Source organism: Procambarus clarkii, chromosome 19 (genome assembly GCF_040958095.1).
Source record: "Procambarus clarkii isolate CNS0578487 chromosome 19, FALCON_Pclarkii_2.0, whole genome shotgun sequence".
Classification (NCBI taxonomy): domain Eukaryota; kingdom Metazoa; phylum Arthropoda; class Malacostraca; order Decapoda; family Cambaridae; genus Procambarus; species Procambarus clarkii.
Window position 1 is genome coordinate 31,685,241 of NC_091168.1, and position 24,935 is coordinate 31,710,175.

General features: G+C 53.3%; 1 protein-coding gene across 2 annotated transcripts in view; it reads left to right on the top strand.

Annotated features, from left to right (window-relative positions):
• LOC138366257 (uncharacterized) overlaps nucleotides 1–24,935 on the top strand; it is a 111,426-nt gene that overhangs the window by 84,734 nt on the left and 1,757 nt on the right. The window lies entirely within an intron of this gene.

The following is a 24,935-nucleotide window of genomic DNA, read 5'->3' on the forward strand; positions in this document are numbered from 1 at the left end:
AAACCTCCCCTCCCCCCCCTCAAACCTCCCCTCCCCCCCCCACAAACCTCCCCTCCCCCCCCTACAAACCTCCCCTCCCCCCCACAAACCTCCCCTCCCCCCCCACAAACCTCCCCTCCCCCCCCACAAACCTCCCCTCCCCCCCTACAAACCTCCCCTCCCCCCCCACAAACCTCCCCTCCCCCCCCACAAACCTCCCCTCCCCCCCTACAAACCTCCCTTCCCCCCCCACAAACCTCCCCTCCCCCCCCACAAACCTCCCCTCCCCCCCCCACAAACCTCCCCTCCCCCCCCTACAAACCTCCCCTCCCCCCCCACAAACCTCCCCTCCCCCCCCACAAACCTCCCCTCCCCCCCCTACAAACCTCCCCTCCCCCCCCACAAACCTCCCCTCCCCCCCCTCAAACCTCCCCTCCCCCCCCCCACAAACCTCCCCTCCCCCCTACAAACCTCCCCTCCCCCCCCACAAACCTCCCTCCCCCCCCACAAACCTCCCCTCCCCCCCCACAACCTCCCCTCCCCCCCCTACAAACCTCCCCTCCCCCCCCTACAAACCTCCCCTCCCCCCCCACAAACCTCCCCTCCCCCCCCTCAACCTCCCCTCCCCCCCTCAAACCTCCCCTCCCCCCCCCACAAACCTCCCCTCCCCCCCCCCACAAACCTCCCCTCCCCCCCCCCACAAACCTCCCCTCCCCCCCCACAAACCTCCCCTCCCCCCCCACAAACCTCCCCCCCCCACAAACCTCCCCTCCCCCCCCCCACAAACCTCCCCTCCCCCCCACAAACCTCCCCTCCCCCCCCCACAAACCTCCCCTCCCCCCCCTCAAACCTCCCCTCCCCCCCCTACAAACCTCCCCTCCCCCCCCCACAAACCTCCCTCCCCCCCCTCAAACCTCCCCTCCCCCCCCCCACAAACCTCCCCCCCACAAACCTCCCCTCCCCCCCCCACAAACCTCCCCTCCCCCCCCTACAAACCTCCCCTCCCCCCCCACAAACCTCCCCTCCCCCCCCACAAACCTCCCCTCCCCCCCACAAACCTCCCCTCCCCCCCCTACAAACCTCCCCTCCCCCCCCTCAAACCTCCCCTCCCCCCCCCACAAACCTCCCCCCCCCACAAACCTCCCCTCCCCCCCCCCACAAACCTCCCCTCCCCCCCACAAACCTCCCCTCCCCCCCCACAAACCTCCCCTCCCCCATCTTGGCCAGACACGAACCGCATATTTGTGTTAGGCAAAATAACGTAATAAAGCTATAGTCGAAGACTTTGGCGTGTGGTGAACACTCCTCCTAGGCCCCCCCCCGCCCCTCTTGTTGGCCTCCACACCTACACAGTCGTGGAGTTTCACTTTGTTTTCACATATCATGTCTTTTGTGAAAAGGGAATTTTGTGTGAAATGATCTGCCATTGAAGAGTATTTGGGTGTGTGTGTGTGTTAGTGTGTGTGTGTCTGGGTGAGTGTGTGAATGAGTATGTTAGTGAATGAGTATGTTAGTGAATGAGTGTGTGTGTGTGTGTGTGTGTGTGTGTGAATGAGTGAGAGTGAGTGAGTGAGGCTGGCGCATGAGTCACGGGGGTGAAGTAGGAGGCAATATTGATCTGAGCGTGATGACATTTTATTGTTCATTCAGGGATCCCGATATTGATCTGCGGCCCCTTGTAGTGCAGTGGTAGATGGGGGGGGGGAGACTCTGGCCGGGGGGGGGGGGGGGATGATAGGGCATGGGTACATAGGGTTTACGGGCTATTCATGCCCGTGCCACCTCTTGGCTGGCTTAATCTTCATCAATCGATCAATCAAGAGGGATGGCTGGACTAGGAAGGAGAGAAGTACTGATGGGACCTACAGTAGCTAGCCCAGTACCCCTACGGTAGCCAGCCCAGTACCCCTACAGTAGCCACCCCAGTAACCCTACAGTAGCCACCCCAGTAACCCTACAGTAGCCACCCCAGTACCCCTACAGTAGCCACCCCAGTACCCCTACAGTAGCCACCCCAGTACCCCTACAGTAGCCACCCCAGTACCCCTACAGTAGCCACCCCAGTACCCCTACAGTAGCCACCCCAGTACCCCTACAGTAGCCAGCCCAGTACCCCTACAGTAGCCAGCCCAGTACCCCTACAGTAGCCACCCCAGTACCCCTACAGTAGCCAGCCCAGTACCCCTACAGTAGCCAGCCCAGTACCCCTACAGTAGCCAGCCCAGTACCCCTACAGTAGCCACCCCAGTATCCCTACAGTAGCCACCCCAGTACCCCTACAGTAGCCAGCCCAGTACCCCTACAGTAGCCAGCCCAGTACCCCTACAGTAGCCACCCCAGTATCCCTACAGTAGCCACCCCAGTATCCCTACAGTAGCCAGCCCAGTACCTCTACAGTAGCCAGCCCAGTACCCCTACAGTAGCCACCCCAGTAACCCTACAGTAGCCACCCCAGTAACCCTACAGTAGCCACCCCAGTAACCCTACAGTAGCCACCCCAGTACCCCTACAGTAGCCACCCCAGTACCCCTACAGTAGCCACCCCAGTACCCCTACAGTAGCCACCCCAGTACCCCTACAGTAGCCACCCCAGTACCCCTACAGTAGCCACCCCAGTACCCCTACAGTAGCCACCCAGTACCCCTACAGTAGCCAGCCCAGTACCCCTACAGTAGCCAGCCCAGTACCCCTACAGTAGCCAGCCCAGTACCCTACAGTAGCCACCCCAGTAACCCTACAGTAGCCACCCCAGTACCCCTACAGTAGCCACCCCAGTAACCCTACAGTAGCCACCCCAGTACCCCTACAGTAGCCACCCCAGTAACCCTACAGTAGCCACCCCAGTAACCCTACAGTAGCCACCCCAGTAACCCTACAGTAGCCACCCCAGTAACCCTACAGTAGCCACCCCAGTACCCCTACAGTAGCCACCCCAGTACCCCTACAGTAGCCACCCCAGTACCCCTACAGTAGCCACCCCAGTAACCCTACAGTAGCCACCCCAGTACCCCTACAGTAGCCACCCCAGTAACCCTACAGTAGCCACCCCAGTACCCCTACAGTAGCCAGCCCAGTACCCCTACAGTAGCCAGCCCAGTACCCCTACAGTAGCCAGCCCAGTAACCCTACAGTAGCCACCCCAGTAACCCTACAGTAGCCACCCCAGTAACCCTACAGTAGCCACCCCAGTAACCCTACAGTAGCCACCCCAGTAACCCTACAGTAGCCACCCCAGTAACCCTACAGTAGCCAGCCCAGTACCCCTACAGTAGCCACCCCAGTACCCCTACAGTAGCCACCCCAGTACCCCTACAGTAGCCACCCCAGTAACCCTACAGTAGCCACCCCAGTAACCCTACAGTAGCCACCCCAGTAACCCTACAGTAGCCACCCCAGTACCCCTACAGTAGCCAGCCCAGTACCCCTACAGTAGCCACCCCAGTAACCCTACAGTAGCCACCCCAGTACCCCCTACAGTAGCCACCCCAGTACCCCCTACAGTAGCCACCCCAGTACCCCCTACAATACAATATTTTGCCCTTAAAATGGCAAAAAAAATCATAATTTCTTCTCCTATGGTTTAACGACACGGTAATGGATTTATTCTGAGGACTGACTCCGAACACTGACTCAGGATTATATAATTAGGCTAGGATTTATCCAGCCTTTTACGCCACCACTTGCGAAACCTCTACATCTTTTCTCAATCATGGCGGCTGTGTTTACATATATTAAACAGGTTATGACCACCGTGGCACTACGAGGTTGTTTATAACAATAACAACCTTGTGTTGTGGAGTTTACAAGCTGGTAAACTGTTTACTATAAATGTAAACACAGCCGCCATGATTGAGGGAAGATGTACCGGTTTCGTAAGTGGCGGCGTAAATGCGAAACTGTATTGTTGAACTTAATGAGAGTTGACGTAATTGATGGTGTGGCGGTCATAATAGTACTTAAAGGTGGGTTGTTGACGGTGGTAACCTTGCCTTGTGGTGGTGGTGTCGGGGCTTTAGTGTCCCCGCGGCCCGGTCCTCGACCAGGACTCCACCCCCAGGAAGCAGCCCGTGACAGCTGACTAACACCCAGGTACCTATTTTACTGCTAGGTAACAGGGGCATAGGGTGAAAGAAACTCTGTCCGTTGTTTCTCGCCGGCGCCTGGGATCGAACCCAGGACCACAGGATCACAAGCCCAGCGTGCTGTCCGCTCGGCCGACCGACCGGAATGTCATAGGGTTAAGAGTAGTACTTGTGTGGGTGATGGCTTGTGCTTGAGGCTGAGAGAGGGGTGGGGGGGTGGCTGGGGCGAGGGGGGGGGGGGAGTGGTTGGGGCGAGGGAGGGGGGTGCCGTGTAGCAGTAGGCGACGTTGGTGGCACCTTTGGGTAATGTCAGTGTGTCATGGGGCCCCAGAGCGGTACCCGGTTATAACACACCTGCGACCACCTCCGCTTTACCTGCCCCCACCTTCCAGGTATGATCTAATTAACCCAATTTTATACTCCTTTTCTCCTCCCCCCCCCCTACCTTCCTTTCACCTTAGGGGTTGGGGGTCCTAGAGTAATGTGTTTGTTTGTATATAATACTTCAAATGTGCAAGGTTAGTACACCAACATTGTATCACATCTCATTGTTATTTACTGAGAATCTTTCTTTGTTATTTACTGAGAATCTCTCTTTGTTATTTAGTGAGAATCTGTGATAGTTAGCCAGTCCCCACCAGCACAAATTAGGTTGCATCTAATACTGTTGGAATGTATTTAATGATAATTATTTTTGTCGTTGAACACTTAGTCTGTATATATGTGTGTGTGTACTCACCTAGTTGTGCTTGCGGGGGTTGAGCTCTGGCTCTTTGGTCCCGCCTCTCAACTGTCAATCAACTGGTATTTTGTTTACTCTCCTCACCCCGCCCCCCCCTCCTCCCGGAAGCAGACCGTGGCAGCTGTCTAACTCCAAGGTACATACTTACTGGTTCGTGAAGAGGTGTATCAGGGTGAAAGAAACTGCCCATTTCTTTCCGCCTCCGCCGGGGATCGAAACCTGACCCTTAGGACTACGAATACCGAGCGCTGTCCACTCAACCGCCAGACCCCCCCCCCATTACTTCAGACCCCTCATTTGAACCCGGGATTCCCAGTTGTGAGTGGAGAAGGCGCCCCACCACAGGGGCAGTCCGGTGGTGACTGAGCAGTGTGGCCGTAGGTCCCCTGAGGATTTGTGAAGTTGTTATAGATTCAGCTACTCGGAACAAGTTCCAAGTAGCACGGGCTATGGTGAGCCCGTAGTGGACTTGCCCCGCTCCTGTGCCAGGTAAGTAGCACGGACTATGGTGAGCCCGTAGTGGACTTGCCCCGCTCCTGTGCCAGGTAAGTAGCACGGACTATGGTGAGCCCGTAGTGGACTTGCCCCGCTCCTGTGCCAGGTAAGTAGCACGGGCTATGGTGAGCCCGTAGTGGACTTAGCTGGCACAGGAGCGGGGCAAGTAGTACGGGCTATGGTGAGCCCGTAGTGGACTTACCTGGCACAGGAGCGGGGCAAGTAGCACGGGCTATGGTGAGCCCGTAGTGGACTTAGCTGGCACAGGAGCGGGGCAAGTAGTACGGGCTATGGTGAGCCCGTAGTGGACTTACCTGGCACAGGAGCGGGGCAAGTAGCACGGGCTATGGTGAGCCCGTAGTGGACTTAGCTGGCACAGGAGCGGGGCAAGTAGTACGGGCTATGGTGAGCCCGTAGTGGACTTACCCGGCACAGGAACGGTGCTGTGATTTGTGAAGAGATTGAGGCAGGTAAATGGGTGGATATAGGTGAGGTGTGGCCCACGAGGCCGGGGCCGTGACGGTGCATGCCAAGCCCGGGCTGCTTGACTCGTGGCAGGCTCTCTAGATGGGGCACTTTGTACGAGTACGTCGGAACCGCTTTGGATGGGTAGGTACTGGATAGAACTCCCCCCCCCCTGGGTTACTGGTGCGCCCGTCCACCTGGCCAGGGAGGCCTGGTCGTTGGTTAGCGCCCCCTCACAGCCCTAGGGGGGGTTCTCTCCTTGATATATATCACGTTAATGTGATTAGTGTGTGAGTACGCGCCAGACCTCTGAGCCGCGACAAGCCGCGCTCGAACTCTGTCCTGCTGGAACTTTAGGGGCCTGACAGCTGAGTGGACAGCGCTTCGGATTCGTAGTCCTGAGGTTCCGGGTTCGATCCCCGGTGCAGGCGGAAACAAATGGGCACAAAGTTTCTTTCACCCCGATGGCCCATTTCGCCTAGCAGTAAATAGGTATCTGGGAGTTAGACAGCTGCTACGGGCTGCTTCCTGGGGGAGGGGGGTTACCTTACCTTGAGGTTACCTTGAGGTGCTTCCGGGGCTTAGTGTCCCCGCGGCCCGGTCGTCGACCAGGCCTCCTGGTTGCTGGACTGATCAACCAGGCTGTTAGACGCGGCTGCTGGCAGCCTGACGTATGAGTCACAGCCTGGTTGATCAGGTATCCTTTGGAGGTGCTTATCCAGTTCTCTCTTGAACACTGTGAGGGGTCGGCCAGTTATGTCCCTTATGTGTAGTGGAAGCGTGTTGAACAGTCTCGGGCCTCTGATGTTGATAGTTCTCTCTTGAACACTGTGAGGGGTCGGCCAGTTATGTCCCTTATGTGTAGTGGAAGCGTGTTGAACAGTCTCGGGCCTCTGATGTTGATAGTTCTCTCTTGAACACTGTGAGGGGTCGGCCAGTTATGTCCCTTATGTGTAGTGGAAGCGTGTTGAACAGTCTCGGGCCTCTGATGTTGATAGTTCTCTCTTGAACACTGTGAGGGGTCGGCCAGTTATGTCCCTTATGTGTAGTGGAAGCGTGTTGAACAGTCTCGGGCCTCTGATGTTGATAGTTCTCTCTTGAACACTGTGAGGGGTCGGTCAGTTATGTCCCTTATGTGTAGTGGAAGCGTCTTGAACAGTCTCGGGCCTCTGATGTTGATAGTTCTCTCTTGAACACTGTGAGGGGTCGGCCAGTTATGCCCCTTATGTGTAGTGGAAGCGTATTGAACAGTCTCGGGCCTCTGATGTTGATTGAGTTCTCTCTCAGAGTACCTGTTGCACCTCTGCTTTTCAACGGGGGTATTCTGCACATCCTGCCATGCCTCCTGGTCTCATGTGATGTTATTTCTGTGTGCAGGTTTGGGACCAGCCCCTCAATTATTTTCCACGTGTAAATTATTATGTATCTCTCACGCCTGCGCTCAAGGGATTACAGATTTAGGCTCTTTAGTCGGTCCCAGTAATTTAGATGTTTTACTGAGTGAATTCTAGCAGTTAAGGATCTCTGCACGCTCTCCAGGTCAGCAATTTCTCCAGCTTTGAAAGGTGCTGTCATTGTGCAGCAGTACTCCACTCTAGAGAGCACTAGCGTCTTGAAAGGGTGGTGTAACAAAAAGGAGGCCTGGTCGAGGACCGGGCCGCGGGGACGCTAAGCCCCGAAATCATCTCAAGATAGATATGCTTTGTCAGGTCTCATTTACAATAAGCCGGTCACTCCTTACTCTTTGGGGCATATTATAGGTCTCATCTTGGGCCACCAGCTGTGGGAGTGGGGCGTCTCATCTTGGGCTACCAGCTGTGGGAGTGGGGCGTCTCATCTTGGGCCACCAGCTGTGGGAGTGGGGCGTCTCATCTTGGGCCACCAGCTGTGGGAGTGGGGCGTCTCATCTTGGGCCACCAGCTGTGGGAGTGGGGCGTCTCATCTTGGGCCACCAGCTGTGGGAGCGGGGCGTCTCATCTTGGACCACCAGCTGTGGGAGCGGGGCGTCTCATCTTTGGCCACCAGCTGTGGGAGCGGGGCGTCTCATCTTGGACCACCAGCTGTGGGAGCGGGGCGTCTCATCTTGGACCACCAGCTGTGGGAGTGGGGCGTCTCATCTTGGACCACCAGCTGTGGGAGAGGGGCGTCTCATCTTGGACCACCAGCTGTGGGAGCGGGGCGTCTCATCTTGGACCACCAGCTGTGGGAGTGGGGCGTCTCATCTTGGACCACCAGCTGTGGGAGCGGGGCGTTTCATCTTGGACCACCAGCTGTGGGAGTGGGGCGTCTCATCTTGGACCACCAGCTGTGGGAGTGGGGCGTCTCATCTTGGACCACCAGCTGTGGGAGTGGGGCGTCTCATCTTGGGCCACCAGCTGTGGGAGTGGGGCGTCTCATCTTGGAGCAATCTTTCTAACATTGGGTCCTCTAACATTAGGATGGTGTTCCACACCCTGATGGCTTGGTGCTGCAGTCTGATGTTTAGTGGCTGTGTGTTCAGGAGTTCATGGAGCTCCTGGATTGTCTGATCATATGGTGGACGGTGTTTTGCTGCTCTCCTTCGCGCCTTATTTTGCACTGCTTGAAATCTTTGGTACAACCGGAGGATATTGTAGATGCAGCCGGACTAGCGCCTCGTATAAGTGTAGCTGTATGGTCGTGCTCAGGCTCTGGAATCTCCTCAGTGTTCCTAAAGTCGTTTTTGTTTTTATTCTATCGTTCACGTGAAGTTTAATCCGTGTTCTATTGATCTTCAGCCCCAATATTCTGCCTACTTCCGCATGTTGGATCGGCTGGTTGTCAAGGATAATGGGGTCCGGGTTTCTTTTCGCAATGTGTATTATCTCAAACTTTTGTTTGTTGGTGCTAATTTTCCATTGCTTCTCAAAGTTGTTTATGAGTTCAATTGCTGCCTTGGTCTTGTCGGCTAGTAGCGGCTTTGATGGGCCCGGTTGGCATATTATTTGGGTAACATCATCAGCGTATGTGATGTATTCTCCATGTTGGGGTTGGGGTAGGTCAGCTGTATATATGTTAGAGCCTTGCCTATATCTGTATAGGCGGGCTGTGAATATGTTGAGTAGTGGGGGGGGGGGGAGAGGCAGCTTCACCCTGAAGGGGTGGGGTGTGACCACGTGCCGGGGGGTGGGGTGTGGGGGTGACCACGTGCCAGAGGAAGGGGGGGGGGGTTACCACGTGCAGGAGGAAGGGGGTGACCACGTGCTGGAGGAAGGGGGGGGTGACCACGTGCAGGAGGAAGGGGGTGACCACGTGCAGGAGGAAGAGGGGGTGACCACGTGCAGGAGGAAGGGGGGGTGACCACGTGCAGGAGGAAGGGGGGTGACCACGTGCTGGAGGAAGGGGGGTGACCACGTGCAGGAGGAAGGGGGGGTGACCACGTGCAGGAGGAAGGGGGGTGACCACGTGCTGGAGGAAGGGGGGTGACCACGTGCAGGAGAAAGGGGGGGTGACCACGTGCAGGAGGAAGGGGGGGGTGACCACGTGCAGGAGGAAGGGGGGGGTGACCACGTGCAGGAGGAAGGGGGGGGGGTGACCACGTGCAGGAGGAAGGGGGGTGACCACGTGCTGGAGGAAGGGGGGGTGACCACGTGCAGGAGGAAGGGGGGTGTGACCACGTGCCGGAGGAAGGGGGGGGTGACCACGTGCAGGAGGAAGGGGGGGGTGACCACGTGCAGGAGGAAGGGGGGGGTGACCACGTGCAGGAGGAAGGGGGGGGTGACCACGTGCAGGAGGAAGGGGGTGACCACGTGCTGGAGGAAGGGGGGTGACCACGTGCAGGAGGAAGGGGGGTGTGACCACGTGCCGGAGGAAGGGGGGGTGACCACGTGCAGGAGGAAGGGGGGTGACCACGTGCAGGAGGAAGGGGGGTGACCACGTGCCGGAGGAAGGGGGGGGTGACCACGTGCAGGAGGAAGGGGGGTGACCACGTTGTAACAAACTAGGCTGTTGTAAGAATTATCCAGAGTGGTTTATCGACAAAAAGAGGATGGGAAGCTGAGCCCGCATGGTGACCTGACCCCCAGGGGAATTCGCGGTGGAAATAACCGACGCTTTGTTCATAGCTGCGTATAATGAATCATCCTATAGTATTCAGTAATTTAGAGAAAATTAGCCTTTATTCATTTTGCATTAAAATTGTATTGTATAATAGTACTGGATACAATATCAAGAGTATTCTAATTATTGAGTTTAAGTCACCATCAGTGACGTCACGAATCAGATCTAACTTGTAAGGCGGAGTGACCGGCGGTCATAGGTCAGCAGGGTTGACAGGTCTACTATTTCTCAAAGTTTTAATAACCATTTTTGTGATCGGGAACAGCTCTGCCGTTAGAGGCTTGTGTAATTTAATTTCGGTAAAATAATTCAACCAGTCTGGATCAATTAAGTACAAAAGGTTAATTGTTATAACTTAACCTTGCTAAAGTAACTGGGTAAGCGATGCAGAACAATACAATGTTCTAGTCTGGGCTAGATCAGACGAGGACAGATCAGTGTGAATACGGGAGCAGCTGGAGAGGTCAAACATCTTACCTCTCCCCAAGACCAGCCCAACATCTAGAGCTGGTCGCCCAAGGTATAGTTGCTATTGTTAATTATAGGGATAGTCTTCTCATTTGCCATTCAGGTCAAGTAAGGAGTGTTAAAGTGATAGGGAGTGAACATATTTAAATTTTGTTTTAGTTTTTTTCTTTTAATAAATTAAATTTGTTAATATTTTGCATTTCATTATTTCCATGTGTTTTATGTGTATACTTGTCCTGGTCACGTGGTCCACACGAGGCAGAGTTGCATTGGGCGCCGATTCTAACATCGGATCGGAATTCATCATCCCCATCTAATTAATTCCACACTCAAGTTTCCGAGGTTATAAACTACTAGTGGGGATCAAGCCCCAAGGTTGATTAATTAGCGTGATCGATCCAGACCTCGATCATTGCTCTGTGTAGCTGGTCTGGTGGTGGCAGCGTAGAGGCGACTCTAGGGTTTTTCTCAGAGCCTAGGTCACGTCATACTGGGTGTAGAATCCTAAGTCGGTCAATCGTCTTAGGACCACGTGGCGTGGAGTTGGCTTTGGTAAAAGTTTTGGAGTCCCTTGGTAGAGAATAAAAAGTAAGAATACGGGTAGAGGGAGTAGAAGGTAGATAAGTAGAGAGAGAAACCCGAACCCGTGTTACAACGTGCTGGAGGAAGGGGGGGGGTGACCACGTGCAGGAGGAAGGGGGGTGACCACGTGCAGGAGGAAGGGGGGGTGACCACGTGCCGGAGGAAGGGGGGTTGACCACGTGCTGGAGGGAGGGGGTGTGACCATGTACAGGAGGAAGGGGTGTGACCACGTGCTGAAGGGTGTGACCACGTACAGGAGGAAGGGTGGTGACCACGTGCAGGAGGGAGGGTGACCACGTGCAGGAGGAAGGGGTGTGACCACGTGCTGAAGGGTGTGACCACGTGCTGGAGGAAGGGGTGTGACCACGTGCTGAAGGGTGTGACCACGTGCTGGAGGAAGGGGGGGTGACCACGTGCAGGAGGAAGGGGTGTGACCACGTGCTGAAGGGTGTGACCACGTGCTGGAGGAAGGGGTGTGACCACGTGCTGGAGGAAGGGGGGGTGACCACGTGCAGGAGGAAGGGGGGGTGACCACGTGCAGGAGGAAGGGGGGGTGACCACGTGCAGGAGGAAGGGGGGGTGACCACGTGCTGGAGGAAGGGGGGGTGACCACGTGCAGGAGGAAGGGGTGTGACCACGTGCTGAAGGGTGTGACCACGTGCTGGAGGAAGGGGTGTGACCACGTGCTGAAGGGTGTGACCACGTGCAGGAGGAAGGGGTGTGACCACGTGCTGAAGGGTGTGACCACGTGCAGGAGGAAGGGGGGGTGACCACGTGCAGGAGGAAGGGGGGGTGACCACGTGCAGGAGGAAGGGGGGGTGACCACGTGCAGGAGGAAGGGGGGTGACCACGTGCAGGAGGAAGGGGGGGTGACCACGTGCAGGAGGAAGGGGGGGGGTGACCACGTGCTGGAGGAAGGGGGGGTGACCACGTGCAGGAGGAAGGGGGGGTGACCACGTGCAGGAGGAAGGGGGGGTGACCACGTGCAGGAGGAAGGGGTGTGACCACGTGCAGGAGGAAGGGGGGGTGACCACGTGCAGGAGGAAGGGGGGGTGACCACGTGCAGGAGGAAGGAGGGGTGACCACGTGCAGGAGGAAGGGGGGGTGACCACGTGCAGGAGGAAGGGGGGGTGACCACGTGCAGGAGGAAGGGGGGGTGACCACGTGCAGGAGGAAGGGGGGGTGACCACGTGCAGGAGGAAGGGGGGGTGGGGTGGGGCTGGACCGCCAGACGTACCATACCCCCCTACCCCCCCCCCCCCCCCCCGGCCGTCGCTGATACTAAGGCACTTTATTGATTGGTGACTTCCCTTCCCTCCCCCTCCCCCCCCCCAGCCCCTTGTCCCCCCTGGCCCCCCCTCCCCCCAGCCAAGCCCCGCCCTAAGGTTTGCCTGTGATCGATTGAGTTTTTTTTACTGCTATATCCTCGTCTTGAGGGGGGGGGGGGTACTGCCCCCCGGCGACTGCCTGGTCAATGAAACTATTTGTGTAAGCAACCCGCAGCCCCCGACATGGATATCACAACCAAAATAAATCTTTTTGATCTTGCTGCATTAGTAGCTTTCCCAGTTGTCAGGAATTGTTGATCCAGTGGTTCAGAAGTACTGTGTATTATGTATTGTTACAAGGTTGAAGACTATGGATGTTTACACTGTGTTGTGCCCAGGGAGTTCGATCCCATTTTATTACTTAATTCGGTTGTATTTCCTACCATATTTATCGTTCTAGGATACTGCCGGCATTTATGGAAGTATTTACCCTGTGTAGGGGGCCTGACAGCTGGGTGGACAGCGCTTCGGATTCGTAGTCCTGAGGTTCCGGGTTCGATCCCTGCTGGAGGCGGAGACAAATGGGCACAAATGTTTCTTTCACCCTGATGTCCCTGTTAACTAGCAGTAAATAGGTGCCTGGGAGTTACAGCCGCTACGAGCTGCTTCCTGGGGGTGTCTAACGAAGACCGGGCCGCGGGGACGCCAAGTCCCGAAATCATCTCAAGATAACCTACTTCCGAACAAGTACAGTTTAAGCGGTTATAGGCGGTCTTGGTAGTTGAAATTGTTAACTGACTTCATGCCAGCAGTGAAGCTTGTCTGTATGTGTGTGTGTGTGTGGTCTGATATCTTGCCACCAGTAGCTGCCTCGTGTGGACCAATAGGAGCTGCCTCGTGTGGACCAATAGGAGCTGCCTCGTGTAGACCAATAGGAGCTGCCTCGTGTGGACCAATAGGAGCTGCCTCGTGTGGACCAATAGGAGCTGCCTCGTGTGGACCAATAGGAGCTGCCTCGTGTAGACCAATAGGAGCTGCCTCGTGTGGACCAATAGGAGCTGCCTCGTGTGGACCAATAGGAGCTGCCTCGTATGGACCAATAGGAGCTGCCTCGTATGGACCAATAGCAGCTGCCTCGTATGGACCAATAGCAGCTGCCTCGTGTGGACCAATAGGAGCTGCCTCGTATGGACCAATAGGAGCTGCCTCGTATGGACCAATAGGAGCTGCCTCGTATGGACCAATAGGAGCTGCCTCGTATGGACCAATAGCAGCTGCCTCGTATGGACCAATAGCAGCTGCCTCGTGTGGACGAATAGGAGCTGCCTCGTATGGACCAATAGGAGCTGCCTCGTATGGACCAATAGCAGCTGCCTCGTATGGACCAATAGGAGCTGCCTCGTATGGACCAATAGCAGCTGCCTCGTATGGACCAATAGGAGCTGCCTCGTATGGACCAATAGCAGCTGCCTCGTATGGACCAATAGGAGCTGCCTCGTATGGACCAATAGCAGCTGCCTCGTATGGACCAATAGGCCTTAGTCCAACCCTAAGACCATTCCGTCATATGGAGTTTAGTACCCCCCCCCCCCAACAGTCCAAGCTTGGGCTCGGGGAGTAGAACTCTTAAAACCCTCTCCAGGTATGCCCCAGGTATGCCCCAGGTATGCTCCAGGTATGCCCCAGGTATGCTCCAGGTATGCCTCCTCCTCCCCCACCGTGCGTGTTCATCGAGCCTCTTCACAACAGCTTCAGCTCAAACTTGTACTGCAATTAAAATATGTAGTTAACAACACATTTTAAAGGCACGTTTATTTTCATGTAATATTTATCAATTAACATTAAACCGTAAATATTTTAATTTCAGATTAGCATACTTTAATATGAAGAGAATTGTGTTCTCTTCATATTTTAATAGGAAAAGCAAAATAATTTTGTATATAGAATTATTGATTTGTCGGAAAAAGGCAGCCTTTTTTTTTTTTACTGTATTTACCTGTCTTTACCTGTTTTTTACTGTATTTACCTGTTTTTTTACTGTATTTTACTGTAGGCAGCCTGTATTTACTGTTTGTATTTACTATTTGTCTGCAGAATCGAGCTATTAGCTCTTGGACCCCGCCTTTCTAACTCATCTATATTTTCCTCTATTATATGGACTGCATATATCTCTCTAACATAGGCACATACGCGCGCGCATATCCCCTGGAAGCATCCCGTAGCAGCTGTCTAACACTCTGGTACCTATTTACTGCTAGGTGAACAGGAGCATCAGGGTGAAAGCCAGCGTGCTCAACATTACTGTCCTCCCCGGGATTCGAAACCGTGGTACCCAATTTTGCGTCGAGAATGACCCCGTTTATGGTGGTCATATCACTACCAAGTACTGTATAGTCACTATACTCTATACACTGTATACTGTAAACACTGTATACTGTATAGTCATACTGGCGCGGTAGTTTCTTATGATAATTACCTACCTACAGTACACCTGGAGAGAGTCCTGGCAGTTCTTCTACTCCCTGAGGTATGTTAGGTAGGTTCCTAGGTAGGTCCCTAAGGTCCCTAAGGTATGTTAGGCAGGTTTCCTTATTCTCATATCAGATAAGTCAAATACAAGTCACAGCTTCGTGTCATCCTTTGCAGATGACACAAAAATCAGCATGACAATTACCTCTGCTGAAGACATTGAAGAACTACAAGCAGATATTAATAAAGTCTTCGACTGGGCATCAGAAAATAACAAGTTTAACAGTGATAAATTCCAGGTACTCAGGTACGGTAAAAATGAGGACCTTAAACATAATACAGGGTACAAAACACAATCAAATGTGCCCATAGTAGGAAAACAGCATGTAAAGGATTTGTGAATAATGATGTCCGACGACCTAACGTTTAGGGAGCATAACCAAGCAAATACTTGTGACAGCCAGAAAAATGATAGGATGGATTACGAGAACTTTCAAATCCAGGGATCCCATCACAATGGTTGTACTCTTCAAGTTACTTGTGTTGTCCCGTCTTGAGTACTGCTCAGTACTCACTTCCCCCTTCAGAGCAGGAGAGATTGCTGAAATAGAGGGAATACAGAGAACATATACGGCACGCATAGACGCAGATAAAGCACCTAAATTATTGGGATCGTCTCAAAGCCCTCCAAATGTACTCACTAGAAAGGAGACGAGAGAGATACCAAATAATATACACATGGAAAATACTGGAGGGTCAGGTCCCAAATCTGCACAGTAAAATAACAACGTACTGGAGTGAACGATATGGAAGAAAATGTAGAATAGAACCAGTGAAGAGCGGAGGTGCCATAGGCACAATCAGAGAACACTGTATAAACATCAGAGGTCCGCGGTTGTTCAACGTCCTCCCAGCGACTATAAGAAATATTGAAGGAACAACCGTGGACATCTTCAAGAGGAAACTGGACTGTTTCCTCCAAGGAGTGCCGGACCAACCGGGCTGTGGTGGGTATGTGGGCCTGCGGGCCGCTCCAAGCAACAGCCTGGTGGACCAAACTCTCACAAGTCAAGCCTGGCCTCGGGCCGGGCTTGGGCAGTAGAACAACTCCCAGAACCCCATCAACCAGGTATATGTGGGCCTGCGGGCCGCTCCAAGCAACAGCCTGGTGGACCAAACTCTCACAAGTCGAGCCTGGCCTCGGGCCGGGCTTGGGGAGTAGAACAACTCCCAGAACCCCATCAAGCAGTTATGTCTTGGGCTCAGCCTGTCCTCCTAAGGTTTCCCAATGTCAAGAAATTGTCGTACTAAGGTGCCTTTATCCTGCTTCTTTGATACCTGGTTGATGGGGTTTTGGGAGTAGTTCTACTCCCCAAGCCCGGCCCGAGGTCAGGCTTGACTTGTGAGAGTTTGGTCCACCAGGCTGTTGCTGGCAGCGTCCCGCAGCAGGTCCACATACCCAACACATCCTGGTTAGTAAGCAGTTGGTAATGAAGGCCGTGTGAGGGCACACCACCCGGGGTACAGGAGTGAATTGATTTCCAGAGGCGGGAGGAGTAGAGGCGGGAGCACGCAAGGCAGGTAGCGCCGTGACCCCACATTACCGTAATGAGAGGTCAGGCGTGTTGCGTGTCCACTTGCTCGGCGTCGCTGCATGTTGGTAACACTGGTCTGTCACAACACTGGTGGTGGATAAAACCCATTATCCCTTCTGGGTAGACCACTCCCGCCTGTCTTGAGTGCATAACTAAGAGGAGTTAAAGATTCACTAAGATTACCCCCATTTGTACCCGCAAGATAACGTAAATTTTAGCGGTTGTCAAATGTTAATGTTGTTTGATGAGTTGTTGACTTGGGACAGTTAAGTCCCAGCTGTGTCTGGGTACAAGTGCCAGGATGAACAACCCAGCGGGTTTTCTTCCTATTGGGGAGTGTTGTACATGCTGCTATGGTGGTGTGTCCACTCACAGGATGAGTGGCGCTGCCCAATACTGTCACTATGGCGGTGTGTCCACTCACAGGATGAGTGGCGCTGCCCAATACTGTCACTATGGCGGTGTGTCCACTCACAGGATGAGTGACGCTGCCCAATACTGTCACTATGGCGGTGTGTCCACTCACAGGATGAGTGGCGCTGCCCAATACTGTCACTATGGCGGTGTGTCCAACAGCCTGGTTGACCAGTCCAGCAACCAGAAAGCCTGGTCGACAACAGGGCCGCGGGGACGTTAAGCCCCGGAAACACCTTAAGCTACATGAACTGTGGGGCCAGATTCACGAAGCAGTTACGCAAGCACTTACGAACCTGTACATCTGTTCTCCATCTTTGGCGGCTTTGTTTACAATTATTAAACAGTTAATGAGCTCCGAAGCACCAGGAGGCTGTTTATAACAATAACAGTTGATTGGTAAGTTTTCATGCTTGTAAACTGTTTAATAAATGTAACCAAAGCCGTCAAAGATTGAGGAAAGATGTACACGTTCGTAAGTGCTTGCGTAACTTCTTCGTGAATCTGGCTCCTGGTTCCTGAACCTATTATGGGTCTCTGTAGCTCTCAACTCCCCGCCCACGGGATGGGTGTGGGGGGTTGGCCCCCCCCCCCCCCCCCCCCCCCCCGCGCCTTTACCAAACACACGCAAACATTCCCGTGTGGAGAGAGCCGGTGCGCGCGCGTGTGAATATCCCACCAGCACGTCTGAATCCCATTTTCTCTTGAGCAGCCCACGACGAGGGGGAGACTGTGTTAACTCTCGCCCTCCCCAGCACAAGGTCGCCACGTGGGAGTCTGGTTGGAATGTTAGCCCCGTGTGGAGACATGATCACCACGTACATGGGCTTGTGGAGACATGATCACGACGTACATGGGCTTGTGGAGACATGACCACGACGTACATGGGCTTGTGGAGACATGATCACGACGTACATGGGCTTGCATGTTCTTTTCCCCCCCACACATGGTGGCTCTTACAGTAACTTGGAGGTAGTGTGGCGGGTGTGTGGTGGTCGTACAGGTGGGTGTGGTGGGGGGGGGGGAGGGGGTGTCGTGATAAGGTGGTGGTTACATTAGCTAATGGGGCTCTCTGTGTGGCACTGCGGGTGGTTTGAATACAGGCGTGCCCCCCTCACCCGTGGCCCCCCCTCACCCGTGGACCCCCCCCTCACCCGTGGACCCCCCCCTCACCCGTGCCCCCCCTCACCCGTGCCCCCCTCACCCGTGCCCCCCCCTCACCCGTGCCCCCCCCTCACCCGTGCCCCCCCCTCACCCGTGCCCCCCCCCCCTCACCCGTGCCCCCCCTCACCCGTGCCCCCCCTCACCCGTGCCCCCCCCTCACCCGTGCCCCCCTCTCACCCGTGCCCCCCCCTCACCCGTGCCCCCCCTCACCCGTGCCCCCCCCTCACCCGTGCCCCCTCTCACCCGTGCCCCCCCCTCACCCGTGCCCCCCACCTCACCCGTGCCCCCCTCACCCGTGGCCCCCCCCTCACCCGTGGCCCCCCCTCACCCGTGGACCCCCCCTCACCCGTGGCCCCCCCCTCACCCGTGGCCCCCCCCTCACCCGTGGTCCCCCCCTCACCCGTGGTCCCCCCCTCACCCGTGGTCCCCCCTCACCCGTGGCCCCCCTCACCCGTTGTCCCCCCCCTCACCCGTTGTCCCCCCCCCTCACCCGTTGTCCCCCCTCCTCACCCGTGCCCCCCCCCCTCACCCGTGGCCCCCTTCTCAAAGGACATATAATTACCCAAGTATTTGTTCCTGATCATTTGTTCGAGATGAAAGTCGGGAAACACATCCAGCTGATTATTCTAGTTGTGACTCACGCGAGAGATTGCCAGCAGCTGCCTCTAACAGCCTGGTTGATCACGCCACCAACCAGGAGGCCTAGTCACTGAGCTGCCCGCCAGGAAGTTGATCCTCGCAGCCCCCTGAAGGTAAAGCCTTAACACAGGTAACACCCCTCCCCCCTGCCACCCCCCCCCAGCCCCTGGTGGGGGGGTATAGGGGGCCCAGTAGCGTACAGGACACTCACCTTTAAACAGGTGCTGTTTAAAGGTAGTTGACGGTGTACCCACTTGGCAGAATACTGGGACTTATGATAAATAGAACAGGGATACAAATTCATGTAAGGGACCGACTAAACAAAGCCAAAGCAGCATTAGGAAAACTGAAGATTCCGAAGCCTCAGTACAAACATTCAGATCCACCTATATAAGGCTCTAGTTCGGCCGCATCTAGAATATCCCCCAGTACCACTACACACCATAAAGAAAACTAACATGCAGAAACTGCAAGCAGTGCAAATTAAGGCGCTAAGGAGAGCAGCAAAACACCGTCCACCATATGATCAGACAATCCAGGAGCTCCACGAACTCCTGAACATACAGCCACTAAACATCAGACTGCAGCACCAAGCCATCAGGGTGTGGAACACCATTCTAATGTTAGAGGACCCAATGTTTGAAAGATTACTCCAAGATGAGACGCCCCACTCCCACAGCTGGTGGCCCAAGATGAGACGCCCCACTCCCTCAGCTGGTGGCCCAAGATGAGACGCCCCACTCCCACAGCTGGTGGCCCAAGATGAGACGCCCCACTCCCACAGCTGGTGGCCCAAGATGAGACGCCCCACTCCCACAGCTGGTGGCCCAAGATGAGACGCCCCACTCCCACAGCTGGTGGCCCAAGATGAGACGCCCCACTCCCACAGCTGGTGGCCCAAGATGAGACGCCCCACTCCCACAGCTGGTGGCCCAAGATGAGACGCCCCACTCCCACAGTTGGTGGCCCAAGATGAGACGCCCCACTCCCACAGCTGGTGGCCCAAGATGAGACGCCCCACTCCCACAGCTGGTGGCCAAAGATGAGACGCCCCGATCCCACAGCTGGTGGCCCAAGATGAGACGCCCTACTCCCACAGCTGGTGGCCCAAGAGCCTCGATTCTCTGGACGAGAACGCCGCCCCACAGTATATAATCCCCAGATGAGTTATATATGTATATATATGAACAGTTCATATATGTGTATGTATGAACAACTCGATAAATAATATGTATGACAACTCGATAAATAATAATAATAAAATAAAGAGCCTTAAACAGAACAACATGTGTGGAAGCATCGGAGTGTGTATATATGAATGCTACACAGTATTCATCTATAGACATCCATATATGGTGAAACACATGTGAAGAACCTCTCACACACTCACAGCTCCCTGACAAGAGGGAACCAGCTTAGCTTAGCTGCCAACACCCACACATGGTGTCAGCAAGGCGGACAGCCCGCCTGCTATCATAACATCGTGTCAGCAAGGCGGACAGCCCGCCTGCTATCACAACATGGTGTCAGCAAGGCGGACAGCCCGCCTGCTATCATAACATCGTGTCAGCAAGGCGGACAGCCCGCCTGCTATCACAACATGGTGTCAGCAAGGCGGACAGCCCGCCTGCTATCATAACATGGTGTCAGCAAGGCGGACAGCCCGCCTGCTATCACAACATGGTGTCAGCAAGGCGGACAGCCCGCCTGCTATCATAACATCGTGTCAGCAAGGCGGACAGCCCGCCTGCTATCATAACATCGTGTCAGCAAGGCGGACAGTCCGCCTGCTATCACAACATTGTGTCAGCAAGGCGGACAGCCCGCCTGCTTTCACACCTCTCACTGTATTTCCCATTTCTATACTTCCCTTCACCTATGTCTCTCCTTCCTCTTTACTCCCCCCCCCCCCCCCCCAAAAAAAAAGTACCCACTTCTCTACACCTGTGCCCAGGGTGGCTGGATGCCGTCTGCATGACGTCTGAATCACAGTCTGGTTGATCACGTATCTTTTGAGACGCCTGTCAAGCTGTCTCTCTTGAACACTGTGAGGGGTCGGCCAGTTATGTCCCTTATGTGTAGTGGAAGCGTGCTGAACAGTCTCGGGCCTCTGATGTTGATAGTTCTCTCTTGAACACTGTGAGGGGTCGGCCAGTTATGTCCCTTATGTGTAGTGGAAGCGTGTTGAACAGTCTCGGGCCTCTGATGTTGATAGTTCTCTCTTGAACACTGTGAGGGGTCGGCCAGTTATGTCCCTTATGTGTAGTGGAAGCGTGTTGAACAGTCTCGGGCCTCTGATGTTGATAGTTCTCTCTTGAACACTGTGAGGGGTCGGCCAGTTATGTCCCTTATGTGTAGTGGAAGCGTGTTGAACAGTCTCGGGCCTCTGATGTTGATAGTTCTCTCTTGAACACTGTGAGGGGTCGGCCAGTTATGCCCCTTATGTGTAGTGGAAGCGTGTTGAACAGTCTCGGTCCTCTGATGTTGATAGTTCTCTCTTGAACACTGTGAGGGGTCGGCCAGTTATGCCCCTTATGTGTAGTGGAAGCGTGTTGAACAGTCTCGGGCCTCTGATGTTGATAGTTCTCTCTTGAACACTGTGAGGGGTCGGCCAGTTATGTCCCTTATGTGTAGTGGAAGCGTGTTGAACAGTCTCGGGGCTCTGATGTTGATAGTTCTCTCTTGAACACTGTGAGGGGTCGGCCAGTTATGTCCCTTATGTGTAGTGGAAGCGTGTTGAACAGTCTCGGGGCTCTGATGTTGATAGTTCTCTCTTGAACACTGTGAGGGGTCGGCCAGTTATGTCCCTTATGTGTAGTGGAAGCGTGTTGAACAGTCTCGGGCCCTTGTGAGTGAGACTCGAGTGTAACCAGTGTAGCCTCTCAAGTACACAATGTACACCACACACACACACACACACACACACACGCACACGCACACGCACACGCACGCACACGCGGTGGCTCTCAAGTACTCAGTATAGTTGTGTTCGATGACCCTCTGGACAATAACCTTTCAAGGTACATTTATTTTATGGCTGGTTTACCCGTCGTTATCGTCCAGAGGAGGCTTATCTCCCCTCACCCCTCGGTGCTTCCCCCTCCCCAGGCACACCCCCCACACACACTCCCCTCCCCAGGCAAACCCCCCACACACACTCCCCTCCCCAGGCACACCCCCCACACACACTCCCCTCTCTTGTCTCTCCCTCCCTCGTCTCCCCTCTACAGTTTCCACCGTTCTACAAAGTCGTTGTAGAGCAATACATGTTGCTCTTGTATTTTCACGCGCGTGGGTGGCCATTTTACCCCATACATCAAGCTCTCGTCGCCTTTATTTCTTTCTGTACTCGTTTCCCTTTGTCTCTATCCGCCTGGATTCCTTCTAGTCTATCCACTTGCTATCCGGGAAGAAGCAATCCGTCTCACTGGGTGCAGGAGAACGGTTCCTTCTCTGGGTTCTCAATTTCTTGTCCTCGTATCGCTTCCGAGAGCTGTATGTTATTAGTGATTTCTTGCGGGGTTGGGGTTCGATCCTCGATGCCCCGAGAGGATTGATGCCGTTAATTCACTCCGTTCCTGTGGCTTAAAAACGGTCTTAACATGAGCTCGGCTGATAACTTTTAAGAACAATTGTAGCGTAAAGGTTTATTGTGGAGTAATAAATGCTTAGATAATGCTAAGTCTTTAGGGGTGACTTAACTACAGTACTGTGATTGGTACATGATACGAGAGAGATCTCTGTCTGTCTCCCCCCCCCTCCTTTTCTGTCTCTCTGTCCGTCTGTCTATCTTTGTCTGTCAATCCTTGTCTTTCTTTTTCTTTTTTTTCATATATATATATATATATATATATATATATATATATATATATATATATATATATATATATATGCGAACAAGCAGAATGGTCCCCAGGACAGTTGCATATATATATATATATATATATATATATATATATATATATATATATATATATATATATATATATATATATATATATATATAATTATCTACTAGAAAAAAGCTTCAGTCATAAAAATGATTTCAAATGTCGTATCATGAATGTTGGGTTCCTTTAGTTCTTTCCAATATTGAGAACTTTGGCTGTTATTGGCCAGCCGAGAATAATTCTGAGGGCTTCATGTTGCATTTTGTCCAGTCTATCAATACCTCTGGTGTGATGTAGGACTGATGTTGGTGCATGATAGTCTATCACACACTTTATTTATGCTAAGTACATCAATTTTGTTATCTCTAATATTATCACCGTATTAAGGGTGTTAATGTTAGAATTTTAATGGACTGCATCTTCCATTATTTTGAGAGCCTTGAGTGTGTCTGTTCACGTTGTTGATATAGCTTCAGGTACGAGGCCCTCAGGTACAAGGGAATACCTGGGTATGTGAAAGAGCGAGATATAGTCGCATGGTATGTTAGCACTCTTTGCGTGGTCTACTTTCGCGATTACCAATCTGTCTGTTCAGTACCTTTAGCTTTTGTAGCGTTGTTAATGGTAACGGGAGTGATTAGCAGTGGGCCTCCCCCTCCCCCTAGTACACTGTACCAGTGGGAGGTGGGTGAGAGGGAGGGTGTGTATAGGTGGGAGGGGGAGAAGCATGGGGTCGTGGGGGGAGGAGGAAGGTGAATGTATGTAGTGAAGGTGTCCTTATTGGACTAAAGTTGTGGTGGTGGTTGAACACTTGCCACCGCCACCGCCACCACCACCACCGCCACCGCCACCACCACCACCACCACCACCACCACCGCTAGCCTAGAGCACCAGCACTTACTGCTCTATCACCGCCAACGTCACACCTCCGGCCTCTAAGCTCTACCAAGGCTATTAAAGAGTTTCAAAGGGTTTCGTAAAGCTTACTAAGGGTTTCGAACACGATAAGTGGCTGATTTGACACGACGAGTGACGCTGCCCAATACTGTCACTATGGCGGTGTGTCCACTCACAAGATGAGTGACGCTGCCCAATACTGTCACTATGGCGGTGTGTCCACTCACAAGATAAGTTACGCTGCCCAATACTGTCACTATGGCGGTGTGTCCACTCACAAGATGAGTGACGCTGCCCAATACTGTCACTATGGCGGTGTGTACACTCACAGGATGAGTGGCGCTGCCCAATACTGTCACTATGGCGGTGTGTCCACTCACAGGATGAGTGGCGCTGCCCAATACTGTCACTATGGCGGTGTGTCCACTCACAGGATGAGTGACGCTGCCCAATACTGTCACTATGGCGGTGTGTCATCTCACAAGATGAGTGACGCTGCCCAATACTGTCACTATGGCGGTGTGTCCACTCACAGGATGAGTGACGCTGCCCAATACTGTCACTAAACCACTATCGCAGGCCCTTCACATTCTGTGGAGACAAAGCCTAAATACTGGCGTTATCCCTGATATAATAAAAACAGCAGAGATAGCGCCACTCCATAAAGGAGGAAATAAGGCAGAGGCAAAAAATTACAGACCGATAGCACTAACATCGCACATCATAAAAAATTTTGAGTGTGCTAAGAAGTAAGATCACAAAATACATGGAATCACAGCATCTCCATAACCCCGGACAACATGGTTTCAGAACAGGGCGCTCTTGCCTGTCACAGTTGCTGGACCACTATGATATGGCATTAGATGCCATGGAAGACAAACAAAACGCTGATGTAATTTACACAGATTTCATAAAAGCCTTCGACAAATGTGACCATGGTGTTATTGCACATAAAATGCGTTCAAAAGGAATTATCGGAAAAATAGGCAGATGGATCTACAATTTCCTGACTAACAGAACCCAGTGTGTAATAGTCAACAAAATAATATCCTGTCCATCAGTTGTGAAGAGCTCAGTCCCCCAGGGTACTGTGCTCCAGTACTTTTTCTTAATCTCATATCGGACATAGACAAGGACACAATCTATAGTACTGTATCATCCTTTGTAGATGATACAGTACTACAATTGTACTGGGGTGGGGGTGGGGGGGGGGGGGGGAGGGAGGAGGAGGGAGAAATGAGAGATTATTATTAACATGTTTATTGACAAAATTTCATTACAATTATGCCGCTGAGAGTGGGGAGGGGGGGGGGGGGCCGACAACATGTTCTCACGAGGGAGCCCCCCCCCCTCTCAAGGGAATGGATTGGAAACGACTTCATAAATTGTGCTGTTATCTACTCTTTATCCATGGTTAGGTTAGGTTAAGTTTCATTATATTTGTTTATATTAATACGATGCATTATTGACGATCATGTGAAATGTGGAATTCGAAAACTGTTTCAGTGTGCCCGCGAATTCGGTTTACAGAAATTTATATTCTTCAAAGAAAACGTTTGTAGCATACACTCTTTTATATTTTAAACCAACGATTTCTATTACAGTAAAGCTATAACTTGAGAATAATCCGTTTACGACAAAGGTTCACCTGTCAGTTTACATGTAGACTATTTCTGGAGCTGTAATATGGCTTTCAAACCATCACAAAT